Raw genomic sequence first — 19,215 nt, forward strand, 5'->3', positions numbered from 1 at the left:
TATTCATTTCCCACTCACCCCCATTCCAAATACTCCTCTCATCTTTAACTTTCACAGTATCAGAAACTGAATGTCACATAAAGAAAAAAATAATTTAATATCCTTTAACTCAATTTCATCAATATGAAATTCAACACTTTTTTATAATCGAATGCCTTGCCTGGAAAATCTAAACTCATTTCACAGGTAACAGCCCTTCCTTTTTCACAATTAAACAAATAAAAAAAACATTTACAATAAGTCTTCAATCTCAAATGTTAAGTCACAAAATGTCTCTTTCACAAAATAAATCAAAAATCTTATTTATTTTGCTTCAAAACCAAAAGGTAACACTAAATTATCCCATACAAAATATCTGCCTATTATGTCTTCTTTCTTATCAATACAACAAACCTTTTTTAATGAAGTTTATGGTAATTTTTGTTCTTCCAAATGCTTCAGCATACAGTTTTCAAAATTGCATCCCACCATGTCCAACACACAATTCATTTAATTACTGCCCAACTCACTATCCATTCTGAAAAAAAACTTTTCCATAATAGCCAACCGTGAAATCTCAGACTGTTCTCAAGGATCAATTTTGTTCAATAAACCAAGCAGTTTTTCATGAAGGAAACCTCCAAAAGCAATTACAGTTTCAACTACTGCTTCAAAATCCTGAGTTTTCAAGTCAACTATCCACTCACTTTTCAATAGTTTTCAGACTGACAATACTAACTTAATAAAGTGTAGAAAACAGTACTATCAAGTATGTTAACAAAGTACTGAACTGAAGCAAGAGAAAAGAGAAGAAAAAATGAATAAAAAGATCAATAGCCTCAAAAATCTTAGTTATGAGTGACTGGCAGCCTTTTCTCTGTACTCAGTCTCTTACAGAGTTCTCATTGTTGTCCTGAGCCTAGCCATTTAAAATATCCAACCCTATTGACCTCCTATTACTTCAAGTAACTAACTGTACTTCAAACTCTCACTTAAAGGAAATAAACCTTCATCAGCAGATAAGACACCTTGATGTGATGGATTCATATCCCTTCATATCCCTCATGTCTCTAACAAACTTCTACTACATGTCAAGCAGAATAGCGCCCTCGCCACCTTTCAAAGTAAAGCTAGATAATTGGATATGCAGTCTCAAATATTCCTGCAGTATGTCTTGTCTTGACCTCCTTTAATCTAGAGAAACCTTTTGAATATTTTTTGGGCTAGGCATGTGATGGCCTACAGTTTGATTGTTTACTATTTACATATGAAACTACAAACCAGTGACAAGTTTACTATAATTAAAACAGTAATGTATGTTATGTCTGCTCCCTTGATTCAGATATGTTTACTTCTTAAACATCAATAAGCCTCAATATAGAAAATGTACCAATTCAGTAGCGAATATTTTTTTTCATAGCCACCACCACATATTGGTTGAAATCACCAATGAAACAAGACATGGTACAATATGTACGTTATTCCTATGTTTATTAATATAATATCTGCATGCACAGAAAATAAACTACCAAAGAGTGATATTGTGTGGGGACAAATATATTCCATGCTAAAATCAAGTACAACAGGTGCAACAAATGTATGACTTGTCTGAAAACCCTGTTTTAGGTCCAGACAGCTTTTTCACTGGAAATGCTTGCCTTCACAGTATTTTCAACCCAATGATTATTAATGGCATAAAAAACAAAAAATATCATTACAATTTCACACTGATCATTGAGTCAGGCAACTATCCATAAACTGGGCCAGTGGATGCAGGGGGCTGAAAATTAGACATCTAACTGCTAATACATTTTAATGGTAGAAATCTTCAATAACAGCTATACACAGTCAGTACCATGGTGTAGAGGACCAAAGCCATAACTATAGCCCAGATAACTTGGGTTCAGTTAGTGACTGAGAGAGAGAGAGAGAGAGAGAGAGCTGAGACAATCCTGAGTGGAGGAGTCTTGGTGTTCCCTGTGAAGATGAGTGCTCTATGGATGGATGCATCCCTCATGGGGATACTAATGGGCAGGTCGTAAATAAATGAAAAACTCTCCCATCAGAAACCATTAACAGCATGACACCCTGGGTGTCCTTAGGATCCTCAGCAGTCCCAGCCATAGAATAGATACAGTTTAGTGCAGGAAAGGCTGTACGAACAAAAAAAAATTAAAGTAAAACTGCTGATCAGAATACATCCTCTGATATAGCAGTTGTTTGAACCCTGAGAAACAAGAAGAAATGAGGGTGAATAAAGGTGGAACATTACCTTATTAACATAATGCTGTGTTGGTGTACTATGGGGACTTGATGCTTCGTAGTTATATTTTCATTTCAATTGCTTTTTGCATTTTTATTCATTGTCAATACATATACATTTTAACTGACAACAGAAGACATTTTAATGAATATGAAATTTAATAAAACAAATTAATTTAGGGGGAAAATAATGTAAAAAAAAATACCATTATGAAGAAGCATCATTCTAATAATTTTTACCCAAAACTTTGGAAATTTCTCCCAGTGTTGTACTTTTAATCCTTTAAAGCACTTCATAAATCCTATCTGGGAAAATGGCACTGTAGCTGCTTCAGAGCAAAAATTTGTTACCTGCCTATTTTCACTTCCAGTTCTAACACTCTTTGACATGATACTATGCTCTGTACTGTGACAATTATTTAAATAGTACCTTTACATTATAAGCATACTTCCATCCCAGTTCTACTAAGTAACCCACTAAAACTATACCAAATTCTGCAGTGTGACAATTATTTAAGTTGAGCTTTTACATTACAAGCACTCCTTCATACAAATTATACTAAGTAACATACTAAAATTATATCATGTTCTGTACTGTGACACTCAATTATTTAAATAGTATCTGCACATTACAAGCACTCTTACATCACAGTCTTACTGAGTAGGACACTGAAATGATATCGTACTCTGCACTGTAACACTTCACTGTTTAAATAGCATCTTTTTATGTTACAAGCACTTTTCCAACCTATTAACAAATACACTGCACCAGGTGCAGGGGTATATCCAAGATTTTCAAATTTGTACTCACAGCTCCTAGACTGCTGCCCAATAAGCCACACCTGCATTAACACTGCTGATCAAGCCACACCTCCTTCATATTGCTGATCTCTGAACAGGTCACTGGTAAGTATAACTCAGGGTAGTAATTGCTTACATGAAGCAGCATGAATATTTCATTCCAATAGTGCATCTTGCGTCAAAAAACGAAATACCGTTCCATTTACAAGTGGGTTGATAGAGCAATTTGCACCCCATGATTCTTCTTCCTCCCCATTCCGGCTCCTAACCCCTGTAGTAGCTCATTAGAGCTCCAATTGTGTTACTGAATAAAGGACTGGCAGACTATAGGCAGCACATGCTCCTGTTGTGGTCTGTAGGTAGAACATATAGTGCTCCCCCCCTAGGTAACAGCCAAGCTCAGTCATACTACCACTAACAATAAATGAAGAAGTGTATCCATGGGAGTCAATTAAGAAACACTAAAGCTTCTGAAAGTTACACCCTTATTACCTTACTTAAATTCTGTGAATCTCATGCCTTTGTTAAAAGGAAATTGGTTAAAGCAAGAAAACTTGCTTAAATCTCAGAAACAATGGGACTGTACATGCCCTAAGGTGTGCTTTCTTTGGAGCTTTTTCTAGTCTTATGATTCAGTGATCATCTGAACAAAGTTACTGGAAAGGAAAGAAAAGAAATGCAGTCTTCTAGCCACAGACAAGTATTTTTTTATATTTATTTATTTATTTTTATATATTTCTTGTTTTATATTTTTGGCTTCTGTCTCCGCAAGACCATCAAATTCTCATCTCCTATAGGGCCATTTTTTCCCACATCAGCTTGGATCTGGGGAATGTGGGAGACAGGGCAAAGACTGTGAAATGTGGTCATCATTCAATAGGAGTTACACAGTTTTCTGAATGCTCTTTAAACCTGTCTTACTGTTAGGAAAACATGCTGCAGTGTCCAAGCATGCTGCAATATTCAGGTAAGCATGCTGCTATGTCCAGGAAAGCATACTGCAATGATCAGAAAATATGCTGCAGTGTTCAGGAAAGCATGCAGCAATGTTCAAAAAGCATGCTGCAATGCCCAATAGTCTGGGGCCAGTGCAATAAGGCAGTTATGTAGAGCTGCAGACCTGAGCTCAAGTATTATACACTCTTTGGCAGTCTCACATTTCTGAATCACAAGTGCAAAAGTTACATTTCAATACCTTTTACAGAATGGCACTCTTGTGGTGGGTCTACACCAATGCTCTTCCCTAGAATGGCATACCTGTATTGAACACTCTTTCCCATCCATCACCAGCTGGCTCCTTCAGGTCATTGAATGGCAAACGTTCCTAGGATGTCTTAGACACAGACAAAATGTCTATGCTGCAAACACAGTCTTACCATGCACTGTCTAGTTTGACCATTTGAATTATTTGCTCTTCAGCTTGTTTCATAGTGTGAGTGTGTGATGCACCTCTGCCCCTCACTTCACCATATATCACTTTCTTACTTTTTGCATTATTTTTTTCTTCTTTTCCTTCCGATACTCATGGTACAATCAGGGCACCCACATACACAGAACACCTCTCATTGCCACCTAATGTGCCACTCTTATTTTTAAAATTCAGTGTATTTTCCACCATTATTCTGCTGACTTCCTGTGGCATTTATCCCTTTAGGTTTTTGTGATCACAAACTGTTACATCATGTTCTTTTACTCTTCTCATATGCAACAAATGCAGACTGCTACCTCTACAAATGTTGGCAGATCTGGAAACCAGTCACCAACCCTGTAATAGAAAGAAACATTTTCAAAATTCAAAGCCACCTTTATCTTGCTTACCTTTTTAAAATACTACTTTCACCAGTTTTTCTTTAGGAATGTACTCGGCATCAGTGGGCATATCAGTTTTCAAACTAGCACAAGTTTGACAGCAATGACAACAATGTACTCCTCCAGAAGAACTTTTGTAAATAAGCCAGATTTGAACGTTTTATAACCCAGTAGAACTGTTGTCTCTTTAGACATGCTTCTGACCTTCAGAACAGTTGCCACACTTTATTGCAAGGGTAAAATATCCACACAACTCTGTGTGTGTGTGTGTGTGTGTGTGTGTGTGTGTGTGTGTGTACACACACACACACACACACACACACACACACACATATATATGTCTAGGACATTTCTCCAAAAGCACATTTCACCGAAAGGCAAATTAGTGTGCACTTTTCACCAAAAGCTCAATTCACCGAAAACTCAATTCACCAAAACACATTTCACCGAAATTTGTATATGGCCTTGTTCCCACTGTCGTGCGACCCTGGAGTCAGTATATATATTAAGTGGGGGTGTGGGGGTGTGTGGGGGGCACCCACCCACATTGGGGGGTGTGGACGGCGTAGCCCCCCCACATATTTTAAATGTTTTGAACTATATACATGGATACTTGCAATTTAAATATATTTGTCTTTTTCAAACATGATATATACTTAAAATATGTGGGGGGCTCTGACCCCCACACACGCCCTACTATATATACTAACTCCAGGATTGCACTACAGTGAGGACAAGGCCATATACAACTTTTGGTGAAATGTGCTTCAGTGAATTGAGTTTTTGGTGAATCGTGTTCAGTCATTTCAGTTTTGGTGAAATGCGCTTTCAGTGAAATGTCCTAGACCCATACATATATATATATATATATATATATATATATATATATATATATATATATATATAAATATATATAGATACATAGCTATAGATAGATATAGATATACACACACACACACGCACATGCACACACACACACGCACACGCACACACACACACACACACACACACACACACACACACACACACACACACATGCACATACACAAACAGAGACACTTATATCTATGTCTACATATATATACCTATATCAGTATCTTTATCTGTCCATTTATACACACACACACACACACACACACACACACACACACACACACACACACACACACACACATACACACACACACACATATCTATATATATATATATATATATATATATATATATATAAATATATATATATATATTTATATATAGATCTATTTATTGCATTATATTTCTCTAGTTACTGTTAAGTGTGATTGCTCATCACATGTAACAATTTAAGAAGGACTGTCTCATTTCCAAAATCAACATATATTATGTTAGTAGACGGTGAGAGTTATTATTAGCATTGGAACACTGCAAGATTTAAGTTTGTTCCAAATACTTCAGCTTGGATGGGAAACAAAATATGACACCTACTGTTTCTTGAATATTATCAAATAGTTACCTTCAAACATACTATGCTCTCTGTGCTCTAAATTCTGTATTTGATTTGATTCTCCATTTGTATCATGTGAGCTTTAATAACCCATTACACATTTTGCTCTGCATCTGCCATTGCAAAATGTTAACTTCATGTCTCATCTAACACCTACATATGTCTATATAAAACCATACATCTGTCAGAGTAGTAGAGAAAATACTTTACTACATTCTGGCCATGCCATAAAAAAGTTATTTTCTGAGCACTGGTTACATCTTAAAATGCATCATATACACACCTCAGCCAATAAGATCTAGGTAGAGTAAATTATGTAAGCAAACGTAAGGAAGCACGTAACATAAAAGTAATTTCTCAAAGGATGCACATGTAACAAAAATGTTTAGGCTGAAATGGTAAGTTGAAAATACATGCAACATTAAGAAACAAAACAAAATATAACAAAAGTGTGGTTCTGTCAACCCCCTCTCACCCCCTCTCCCACCCAAAAGCATTGGAGCAATATCCATTAACCTCTTAGCAGAAGAAATCTGTACAAAGCCAAAAATAGTGGGAGTACAAAGTGCCAAAAAGAGGGACACATTTTAAATATTGCTCTTATAAACTTAGAAAGTAGCTAGGATAAAAGGTTTATATTAGCACACATTTTCTGAAGGATATGAAGTTTAAAACTCAAATATATTTCATTATTCACTGACTTCAATCCAAAATTATTTGCCAGAAAACAACACATTTTATGAGGAACAAACCAAATATTTGAGCCAAAAATCTGAGCATTCTGTTAAAATATGGACAGCTGAGCAGTATGATTGAAGCCCTTTCTTATAAACATATATTTCCAATGGAAAAAGAAACAGTGACAGAAATAATGGCAAATAATGGCCCCAGAACATACTATAACATGGTAGAAATATGAAAAACAGCCTTTCTAACAAAAAAAAAAACAAGTAAAAGAAACTGAAAAGTAGCTGCATCCAGATAACACAGTTACATCATCCTGTAAGAAAAACCCTGAAATAAAAAAGCATGTAAAACTACTTTGCAGCCGACACATACACATGTACATACACTCGTATGCAGCATTTTATCACAAACTTTCCCAGTTTATAAAATAAGCAGGATAGCAAAGTTAAAGATAAGGTAAATAAATAATTCAATAACAACAATAACAATAACAACAACAACATGCTCATCTAGTTAGTAAACATACTGTAAATAGCCAAGAGCACATAGAATTGCTGTACAGGCAAAAACAACAAAAATGCCCAAGCAGCGCATAATCTTCACGGTATAATAGCTTAATCCTCCTTGAAAGGGAGTTTGTGGGATTTATGCAAATGACTCATTAAGAACAGAGAAATGTTTCAGCTACTGGGTTTCTGAATAACTGTACTTTTTTATTTGTATTTATTGATGCTTTCAAGTCCATAAATCCAATCTCCAATATATGCAGTAATGCAGATGTGATATTTTTTATCCTTCCCATGTGCTTGTCAATACAGCCCAAGTGGATACTTTGGCCATTCACAAACTATATCACTTTTAAAAATATCAATGTCCACAATATCAGGATGACTGCAAATCATCCATAAATTGAAACAAATCAACAGCTAAAAATGTTAGTGCTCTGTTTGACTAAATCCTGCCTTTATACCGCCAGTTTGTGAACAAAGTTTTGACTACTCCCATTGTTCGGCAAATTTTATTCATAAAAAATACACAGTTTTAATGTAAGTTCATCAGATTTTAGAATAAAGTTTTGACTGCATGTGTCTTTGGGCTATTTTTTATGCAAAAAATACAGGATTTTAATTCAAGTTATCCTTTGCATTTTAATAGGAAACTAGGCAGTACTTTTCCCTTTCATGGGCCATTAACTGGGAATTTGGGAATGTGAATATAAACAGCATGGGAAGTAGAGGTGCTTGGTAATTTTTTTTTCTTTGTTTCTGAATGTCATAACAAACAAAAAAAATTCAAAAAACCTTGAAAAATAACAACAAAAGATAATTAAGTCATGCACAATAAAACTATATCATAACTGGTTATAAGTTATTCAGACATTTACTAATGCTTAGCTGATTTTTTTTTTATAAAATAGCATGTGTGACAAAACCCAGTATAACTCATAATCAGACACTGTATGTCACTATGCTTTCTCACTACCGGCTTTCTGCAATGTTCTTCCTATGTCTTCCCTTGCATTTTTCCATTCTCCTGTTATTCCTGGACTGCTGTTTTTGTACATAACCAGTAAATCTCCTTTCCTTCTCCCACATGTTTAGTTTTCTGGTGAAATGAGTTCTTACTTTCAGTTTTTTACAAGACTTAAATGTTATTTATTTATTGATTGATTGACTGATTTAATTTATTTAAGTTGTATTTGTTAACTAGGATAGACCACTGATCTACAGAGACCTTTGTAAGACTCAGCCCAGGAACAGTGTCTGGTTAAATTGTTCAGAGTCACACATAGAGAAGTCGAGGCTGAGCAAGTTTAACCCTCGACCACAGGAAGCAGCTTAACATCAATTAGCCTTAATCCTTTGAACTGTCTGCCAAACAGTAATATGACCCAACTTCTGATTCAGGTACACAGCCTTTAGCATATTAATGAAGTTTGCTTGCATACAGATAAATCATATCACCAAAAAACTGAGCAAGTGTATTTTGCCTTTACATTTAATTGTAATGTTAGACAAAACATATTATACGTAATAATATTAGTAAATACAGGTTATGAGTTTCAAAACTGTGGTTATTCCATTATTTTGCTCAACCCCCCACCCCCACCCCCACCCCATTGTGCATCCACCCGCTAATTGTTTGTTGTTGTGCTCCAACTGCTTATAAGTTGTCCCCAGTATCATCCATGGAGCTGTGACCACCTTTTTATTGGTGTCAAAGGTGTGTAGAAGACAGTATGTTCTATCATTTGAATGTTAAGTGTAATTCCATGACCATCATAACTAACATGTTTATCTTTTCCAGATGCAAAACAGTGCTGCAGTCAATAACAGTAGAAGCAACATTACTATTACAGATATTGAAAAGCATTTATTTAGCATTTGTTTACCAGGAAAGTCTGACTGGGACAGTCCATTTTCAGTAGAGGCCTGGGGAGAAATGCTCCAGATGCTGCGTGGCTTTGAAATGTGGGAGGAAACCAGAGCACCTGGAGGGAACCAATGCGAACACAGGGAGGACATGCAGATTCCACACAGAAAACACCCCAGCTGAGAATTAAACCTGAGAATCTCTTGCTGGGAGGTGACAATGCTAATCGCTGCACTGCTGCGCTGCCCCGACATAGACTTCAAGTATCAGCAATGTACTATTTAGAATTGTTTTTTTTTGAATGCATGTCATTCACAAATGTCAGTCACAAATGAATGCATGTTCATTCATTTGCAATTGATTATTAAAGAGTTTTCATTTGTTAATAAAACAAAGGTTTTGACAGTGTAGGATAATGTCTGAAATACAAGCTGTTTTAGTTCTTAACTGGGTATGTTGACTCAACATAAGCATCCCTCTGCAGGGGTGATCTGGAAGCACTGTCTCATATATTAACTTGCTCAGAATCAAACCAACAATGAGGAAATCAAAGCCTGGTGGGCAACAAGCAGCTCTTTAAACCTCTGTACCAAATGATCATTCCATAGCCTTAATCCCATATGCTAACCAACACATTTCTCATAAAATGCAAACTTTAGATACTTTTAAGTAAATCTTTTATTCTGTCTTTTTTAATAATTAATATGACATCCAAAATCTCAAGAACATTGAAAGTAACATTCTTGTCAGACAAATGCTTCCATGTACTGTGCTTTACCATAACCAAAGATTTGAGTTCTTAAAGGTCAGACTGTTTTTTATTGCCCCAGGGTTGCAAACTTGAAAACTGAAGTGTTGTAAGAGACTGGAATTTATCTGCTGTTAAAATGAAGACAATTTGTTTTATGTTTCTGGCCTGAAATTGACTTAGTATTTGTCATTTGTTTTATGACTCTTTGAGGTGAACAGCTTCGGCATTAGAAATGCTTGTTCTTATACTAACTGGCCAGAGTGACACAGAAAAAAGATTGTGCACATCCCGCCCTTTCTATGTCACGCTGCTCTTTTCTTACTTTGAGCTGTAACTTAATTAGTGAGCTGTGTCTGGTAGGAGAAATGCACTCACAGTGACATCTTGGATTCCTGACAAGGCTTTATTCTACTTTCTGAACTTTTTTCTCTCCTTTCAGTTGAAGCTGGCTGAATAAACTTATACTTGTTTCAACATTATAAGATTTTTACCTAGTAAAGCTCAGCTCAATATGTTTTTGTTTTTCACGTTCTCAGGGACAATTACTGATTGCAGTTCTTGCTATGAACTGCTCGCAAATTATCTTGCTGATTATTATTGGTACAGATGATCCCACAATAGCAAAACTTTACAATTTTTAATGGTTATTTTTACTGACAAAATGTGTAAAGTAAAACGAGTTATTTTTATGAGAAGACATCTGCAAGGTTGTCAAGAATTAATAAAAACAAACCAACCGAACACAGCTCTAACTAAAACCAATAGCTTATTTATTCCACCAAGCATTTGTTTTTAGTTACAGCTTTTGATGTTCAGTTCATTTTTATTTATTTGTTTTTATTACTTTTTGCACTTATTTCGAACAACCCTTTATCCTGGAGGTTAACATTTTTACATTTCTTTTTGTTGTCAAGAATTACTCTGTTCAATTATTACTCCTAAAGCTGAGTCAAAACAGGTCGTATCAGGCCTCACTAACTCTAAAAACACAGCCTTTTTGGGGCCTGATAATATCCTAGGTTGCTTCCCAAATAGCCTGAAACTTGACCTATCAGGACCACTTGAGACACTTTTTAGCTACAGCCTCAAACCAGGCTATTTACAAAGTGAATGGAGGATGGCAACAGTTGTCCCTCTTGACAAGAGTGGACCATCATGCCAACCACAGAAACTACAGACTCATTAGACTGGCTAGTCTAATATGCAAAGACATGGAATGAATTATTATGGAAGTGATTACCCATGACATTGGCAACCTATCTACACTGGACCCATACCAGTTTGGTTTTGTCAAAGGAAGGCCGCTCCTACTTAACCTGGTAGACTTCTCTGAAAAGGTAACCAAGACAATGGAAAACAGTGCATGTCACTTACCTAGACCTGGCTAAGGCATTTAACACAATACCCCACTCAGATATTCTGGACAAACTCAGCAAACAAGGCATAAATCCCTACACAACTCACTGAATTGCTGGCTGTCTTATAGATTGCATCTAGGAAGTCAGAATTGGTGAAACCACCTTCACCAAGAGGAAGGTCACCAGTGGAGTACCACAGGGCATAGTCTGGGTTCACTCCTATTTGGCATCTACTTCTCATAGGTCAAAGTTAATTTCAAGGGCCTCTGGCTCACTAAGCTTGGAGACAACTGTAAATCGGGAGCTATCCTAAATCCACCCTTGACACTAACTTCCTGCAAGAGGGTTCAACATAGACAAATGACTTGTGCCAAAGTTACAGGTAAAAGCTCAATTCAAAGAAGTGCCTTATAGTGCCTTTTGGGAAAATGTCTACCCAGGTAAATCACTCCATTGATAAGATGCCACTAAGAACTGACCCACTAGTTAGTGATATGGAAAATATATAGACAGTAATCTAGCCTTTGACCAACATGTTGCTAAGGTAGTAAGAAAATAATTCTATGTTGCCCCAGTTATAAGCAAGGGTATGGCATCTGGGTACAAGGAAGTTATAGTACCACTTTACTTAGCCTTTATCAGACCCATCATTGAGTACAGTGCCCTCTTTGGCAGGTGCGTGAGTAGGCATTTGTAAGATTTAGAATGCCCAATAAGGGTTCTCATCAAAAGAATCCAAGGTATTAATACACTGTCCTATACAGATTGTCTTAGAGCCCTACACCTATTCTCAGACTTTTACAGATTTTGAGAGGTGATCTATGCTTAGCATATAAAGCATCCTTAGATCCAGCCCTGATGGAGCTTTTGCATATGTAAAATGCACAGCATGAGAAACACTAGATCTAGGGATCTAAACTTTTCTTGTGGCATAAATTGAACATGCTAGTGAGACTGGTATGTGACTCAAAGGATCCCCATGTTCTGGAATAGGATCTCCATCCATGTGAAGCAGAATCCTTCCCTAACCCTATTAAAACATAACTTTGAACACTGGATGGGAAATCACAAATTCATCCCTGGGGTGGCCCCTATGTATGTTAAAGACAACGGCTGACAGTAAACATTCCCTAACTAACAGTGTATTGGTAATCATAAATTTGTCCCTAGGCTGGCCCTTAGGTCTCTTATAGACAAAGGCCAACAGTAAATATGCCCTAACACATCCCTCAAATGCATTTTTAGCAACCTCCTAGCTAACAGACCATTTCAAACAAACATACCTCCCAAATAAGGTGCACATGTTATAAAGGGATGCAATTGGGTTAATTTCTGTGGCTAGGCTTATAAATTCCCTGGTAGTCATTAGCCCAGTATATACCAACGAACCTGTGAACCCATCTCTATGTTGCTGCCATTTACTTTTTTTTCTTTTTATAAAACTCATAATTTGTTTTTAGCATTTGTTTTAAATTTAGCAATTATATGGTAACATTTTACTCATTCAGACTGTGCAATGTATCAAGTGCAGTTATAATTTCATTAAATGCAGCATGAAAGTTCCCCATCCATTTTTTCTTTCTTAAAAAAAAAAAAGAAACAACCCCAAGTTTCCCTGACAAACACCTCTAGTGTAATTAATACCTCATTTAATACCAATATTTTCCATCACACCTTCCTGCACTCACTCTCTGTTTTGACCTCTGGAACTTCTATTGCCACCATACATTTGAAATAACTTTTCAATGTCCAGCACTAGATGATCTGCAAGAAATATATCTACTATATTCTTTTCAGTTATTACCTTCAAAAATAAGATCATGTTTTCCTTCTTCTTTGTAAAGGTAATCCATTTAATGGGAGTTCATTAACATACGCTTATGTATTGCATCCGTTTCCATCTCAATTTTCCTAGAAAAAGTTATCACTCCTCAGATTCAAATCAAAACCCATGGTCATACCTCTCACCTTCTTTGATGAAGAATTCTGGACAAAGTCAAAAAATAATGGGAAACAAAGGTCCAAAAATAAAGGTCATTTTTAAATTTTACTCCAATTCCCATAAGTTAATAGAATAAAAGAGTTTGTATCATCATGCATTTACTGAACAATAATTATAAAAGTCTAATAGCTATCATTACTGAGTAACTGAAATCCTCAGATATTTACCATAACACCCAAACCTGTATGAGGGCCTGGGCAAAGGTATGAGACACAGTTGTACTTTATTGTACTAAGGGTGAGTGGAGAAATACGATGGTATGCTGTGAAAAGAATAAACAAGAAGGTGATAACCTATCAGTACTAATGTTACTTGACTATGGATAGGAGAGGTTATTTACAAAGACAGCAGCTAGGACACTGGGAAAGCAATAGAGCTGTTTTAAACAAAAATAGCTACACATTATTTATTTGTTTATTGATTGATATATTTATTGTTTGTTTAAGTACTTACTTACTTAATTTGTTTTCTGGTCAAGAGGAATGGTGCAAATACCATTCTCAAACATGACCTAGTCCAAAAAGACATCAATGCATTTTTTGACACAGAAAATCAGTTTACAATGTGTTACAGTTTTCACTTAATAGCATTTATTTGAGTGTTAGTACCGACAGGTTATTTTGTTCACATAATAATGCAGTTCACAGAATACTACATTTTGTTGTATTTTACAGTGTGATAGTTGAATTACTGTCAATGCAAATATTTCTCTAAGGTCTGTAATTTGTTTGCTCATTACAAAAATGGTTATTTGTCCATCTTTGTTAATAGTTACAGTAAGATTTTATTTCAGGCAATATATATATATATATATATATATATATATATATAGAAATAGATATAGGTATATATATTATTTTTTTTAACAGAGCAAAGACCATTGATACACTGATTTTTTTTTTTTTTTTTTGTAGACTGGCTTTGTTGTGTAGATGAATACAGTCTTCAGTATGATTCAAATGGTCTGAGTTTGATTTATGTCTAGATCACTGGAGGAGCTAGCCAGGTAGAATTGGAAAGAGTTGCAATTGCCAGTTCACTCATTTGGGGGGAGTTGGTCTGCACTCCCTTGCAGAGCTTGGATATTTTTGTTATGAGCATAAATTCAGCTGCTGACCTACCAATAGCAATAGGCTGGAGTTGGTGCCATATGTATTTATATCTCCACACAGTTAGGATTCCCTGTCCCCTCCACTTACTAAAATCCCTGCAACAGCTGTAATATGATGCTCATCTCCAAATACTTACCTTGGAAAAGGGGTGCTGTACCACAAGAGTCTGTTGCAATGCAGTTCCTGCTTAGATAGGGAGAGACCACTGTCTGAGAGGACATATGGTAGGATTTTGCCAGTCCCAGTAGAAGTTGATCCATACTCAATGAAGAAGGACAGAAATCACTGGCAATGGTAGGGTGTCGCACAGAAAAATAAGTAAGTAAATAAAAATGTTTACATGCATTCATTAGTAGTTGCTATATTATACAACAGCAGAGTTCAAGATGACTGTACCATAATTTCATAATATTTGTATAGGAGGAATTGGTAATAGCTAGTTTTAATTTCATAGGAAACAATATTTAAAGGGATAACCTTGGGTGTTGTTGGCAAGATATTGTGGAGGGCTGCGGAAGAATGGGTAATTTTTTTATGAACAGACAGTGTAATACAATGAAAACTAGATAGGCCAATGTCAGGTAATAGGTTCATAGGTTTATACTAGGCTATCTGCCCTAAGGCATTTATAAGCCTAGCCCAAAGTTTTGTGGCTTACGCCACCCCTTATATGAAAAAATACTGTACCCATTAGTTTGTTGTGCCTCTGTCCAGCAGTGACACAGAGATGATTCCCGGGGTAAACCTACGATCTCCCATCCACAGGTCAAGATTTCTCTTGAACAGAGCCAGCGAGGTGCTCTGCCTCACATGGACCGGGATTTTATTCCACAGCATAGGGAGTCTCTGAGTGATAAATCTATCCCTCCAGCACGTCCTATTTATATCCGTGCTAAGGTTTAAGTTGCTTGCTCTAGTGGTTTTGGAGGATTTGGATTTTTTGAGGTGGAGCATGTCCATTAATTCCGGGTTGGACATGGCCTTGTATGTCAGGCACATGTCACCTCTGAGCAGACGGTATGCAACTGAATAGAGCTGGAGTTTCTTCAATCTGGCAGCATATGACAGATTTTGGAGTCCCTTTATCCTTTTGGTGAGGAACTTTTGGGGTCTCTCCAATTGCTGCAGATGTCGGGTGAGATACATCCCGAATGGGGCATTGTACTCGATCATTGGTCTGATAAGTGAAGAGTACAGGGGAACAATGACCTCACTAGATCTGGATGTGAATCCCTTCATGATCAGGTGGGCAATGTAGAAGGTCTTTCTAACCACTTTAGCAATGTGAGTGTCAAAAGAAAGGCCACTGTCAACCTGGGTCCTCAGGTCCCTGATAACCTCTTCTGTGCTTAGTGGATTGCCACCTATATGATAGCTTGAATAATAAGAATATAATAAGAATAGCTTGAATAATAATAAGATTGAAATCTATTGATAAGGGGAAAGGGTATAGGTGAAGGTGCCAGAAATGGGAATAAGTATAATTAAATAAATTAGGAATTATAAAATTTGTAAGGGCAGTGTAAGCTATAGGAAGTTTCCTGTCTCCAATGTTTTTGTTTTGTTTTACTGAGTAAGCCCACTGGACACACAATCTGATTAGGAGATTTGCTCAGTTTACACATGAGATAAAGGTAAATTGAGGGAATCAAACTTGTGGCTAGGAAAAGCAACTCATCAACTCATTAACAGTTCATAGAGTTCATTTTCTCTACTGTCAGGCACCAAAACCTTCTGATCTAGGACTGGGATAAAACTAAGAACTCGGTATGAAGCTCCAAAAAATATTTTTTAAAAGGCTTTGCAGTATGCATCAGAACAGAAGTACTTTCTTTTTCTTGGACAGGAATGTTTCAGTATGTTTTTCCACCCTTTCCACTAATATCTAGAGTAATTCTAAAGATTCAGAAGGAATTCCCAAGATCATTGTGGTTACTATCTTTCTCAACTAGGCAACAGTGGTTCTCCCTTCATTTGAAAATAGCCAGGGTCAATTACAAGTTTCCTCAAAAAACTGATCAACTCACACAAGATCAAGTATGTTTAATACACCCCAACCCCAATCAATTTCATCTGACTGCCTGGATGATAGTGTCTTAATTCCCTTTAGGCACCTGTTTACTTATGGTGAGCAGTAGGTTCTAAGCAAAGAAAGAAAGCCTGCTTCTAGAAAATCATATATTAGCAAATGGAGAAGATTTTCTCATTGGTGTCAGCAAGATAACAAGCATCCATTCAGGGCTAGTTGTTCTCTTTATATATTTGTGTGAGTTGCTATCCTATTGGCTTTTTTACTCCTCATTCAAGATTCATTTGTTTGACATTTCATAATGCCTGTCTAAGGATCCTCCTGTTTCAGAGCAATCTCATGACAATTTTTGGAATGGGGTATTACTCAAGAGTCATCTTAGAAAATCTGTGGCCACTTGGTCCATTTGAACCAGCTAATCTGGTTGACATGAGGCTCTTAACATGAAAAACAATTTTACTGATTGCTCTGATCTGTACAAGAAGAGTATCTGAGTTGCAAGCTTTTATGATGAGTCAACCCTATATCTTTTGTACAGAGAGTGTGTTTCTTTGAAAACTAACCTGTCTTTCATGCCTAAAGTGGTATCTGAATTTACTTTAAGCCAAACTATTCATTTCCTTATTTTCTTTACTGATCCTAAAAATGGGGGAGAAAGGATTCTCCTTACCTTGGATGTCCACTGATAACTAAGGTACTTTCTTGACAGAACTAACTCTTTCAGATGTTCGAATCAATTGTTCATTTCTTGTGAGGGTGAGAAGCAGGGACACCCTGTGTCAAAGCAGACTGTTTCCAAATGGTTGTCTGAGGTTATTACCATTTGTTATACTCACCACAACAAAACTCTTTCAGGCAAGAAAAGGGCCACTCTACAGGTTCTTGGCTTCATATATGGCATTTTGGAAAGGGTTGGATTCTAAAAATACTCTATAATCAGCAACTTGGTCCTCTATACGTACCTTTACAAAGCACTGTAAATTTGATTCCTTCTCTAGGTGTAAATCATTCTTTGCTAGGATCATTCTCCAAGGGCTCCTGGATTCTTCTCCTTCCAACTACCAAATGTGGTATGCTAGGGTAATTTACCCATATAGCTAAGGCTACTGCAGCAGTAATTAATATGATGAACATAGCAAGCTGTACAAGTAAATTTTCAATAACAGCAAATGTTGAAATGATCACTGCGGCAGTAGGCTCTTCCTCCCATCCATTCTACAGTGTCTTTGGTGTGTTGTTTATGCCAGGTATGGTTATTTGTTGTTTGTTCTTTCTAGCACTGGCCCTTCTGTGTGGAGTCTGCATGTCCTCCCCGCGGTCAAGTGGCATTCGGAAGACATGCGTAGAATGGGTGTGCCTTTGTTGAAGGTTGGGCATTGAGCTGTCACCTTGTCACCTGTAAAAAATCTACTGACAATCATTAGTGGACCGGAGTTCCGCTGTAGTGACCCTTAACCGTGAAAAGCTGAAAGAAGAAGAAGAAATTCTTTCTAGCACTGGCATTTCAAGTCTAAGCCTCCTGCTATCTGTTGGCATCTACTGTTATAAGTTTACTTTAAAAACTATGCTTCATGCCGAATCATATAGAAACAGGGCCTCTACAGTAGCAAAAGAGGTGTGGAGTCCACACAAATTGGCATTCTGTTGCAGAGTGCTTATAGGATATGGAATAGCAAACTGAAAATATGTGTATCCAGAAGGAGGTGATGGAATAAAAATGGTCACAAGAAACTTCAAAAGACAGGGAATATAGGAAGTCCACACCTTCAAAAGACACAAGGCTCTGCTCCAATATTGTGTACAGAGGCACAAACTCAAAAGGATAGTGGAAACAAAGGAAAACACAGGTAATCTACATCTGAAGAAAGATCAAAATACAGACATCAAGAGCAGAATATACTGGAAATTGTACAGCAGATTTAAATTAAGTGAGGAGAATGGCTTGGGAACTGTATGGCCTGGTCATTCCAGCATAGGGAAAAGGAAAGATAAGCAGAACAATAGGAAGGGAATATACCAGTTGCTTCTTCAGGAAGAAGAAATCTCTCCATGAAATGGAACTAGTTAAATGAGGGGTAAAAATGTTCTGAAGCCTGAATATTATTTTTGCATGCAATGTATTTATATGCAGAGCCTGCTAGTGTATGATGCAGAACCCTTTTTTGATATATGTTACAATCCTGCATAATACAATAGGACAGAAATGGTACTTGTCTGAATGTAAGTGACATGATTTTTGCATCCCAAAGAAATGTGATGTTGTGAACTGATTTCTGACCTGCGTTTATGTAAATCAGTTAATAACCTTAAAGTAAGCAACTTATTTTAAAAGTTACATCAGAAAAATGCACTTTGGTGCCACGCCATGTTGTCAGATTATTAAATTGATGGTCTGTCTGAAGTGGCCATGTTAATTATTATGTTAAAGTTATAAATATAAATTAATTAAGCAGAACTGCCACAGTTCAGTACAAATGTATTACATGTTTATATTTAAATCTATTAATATCAGGAAAGATTATTTACTTTACAAGGTATATAGGGATAATGCGCTGTGGTGCACTGACAG

Source organism: Protopterus annectens, chromosome 1.part1 (assembly GCF_019279795.1).
Source record: "Protopterus annectens isolate FY-2018-M chromosome 1.part1, PAN1.0, whole genome shotgun sequence".
Lineage (NCBI taxonomy): Eukaryota > Metazoa > Chordata > Ceratodontiformes > Protopteridae > Protopterus > Protopterus annectens.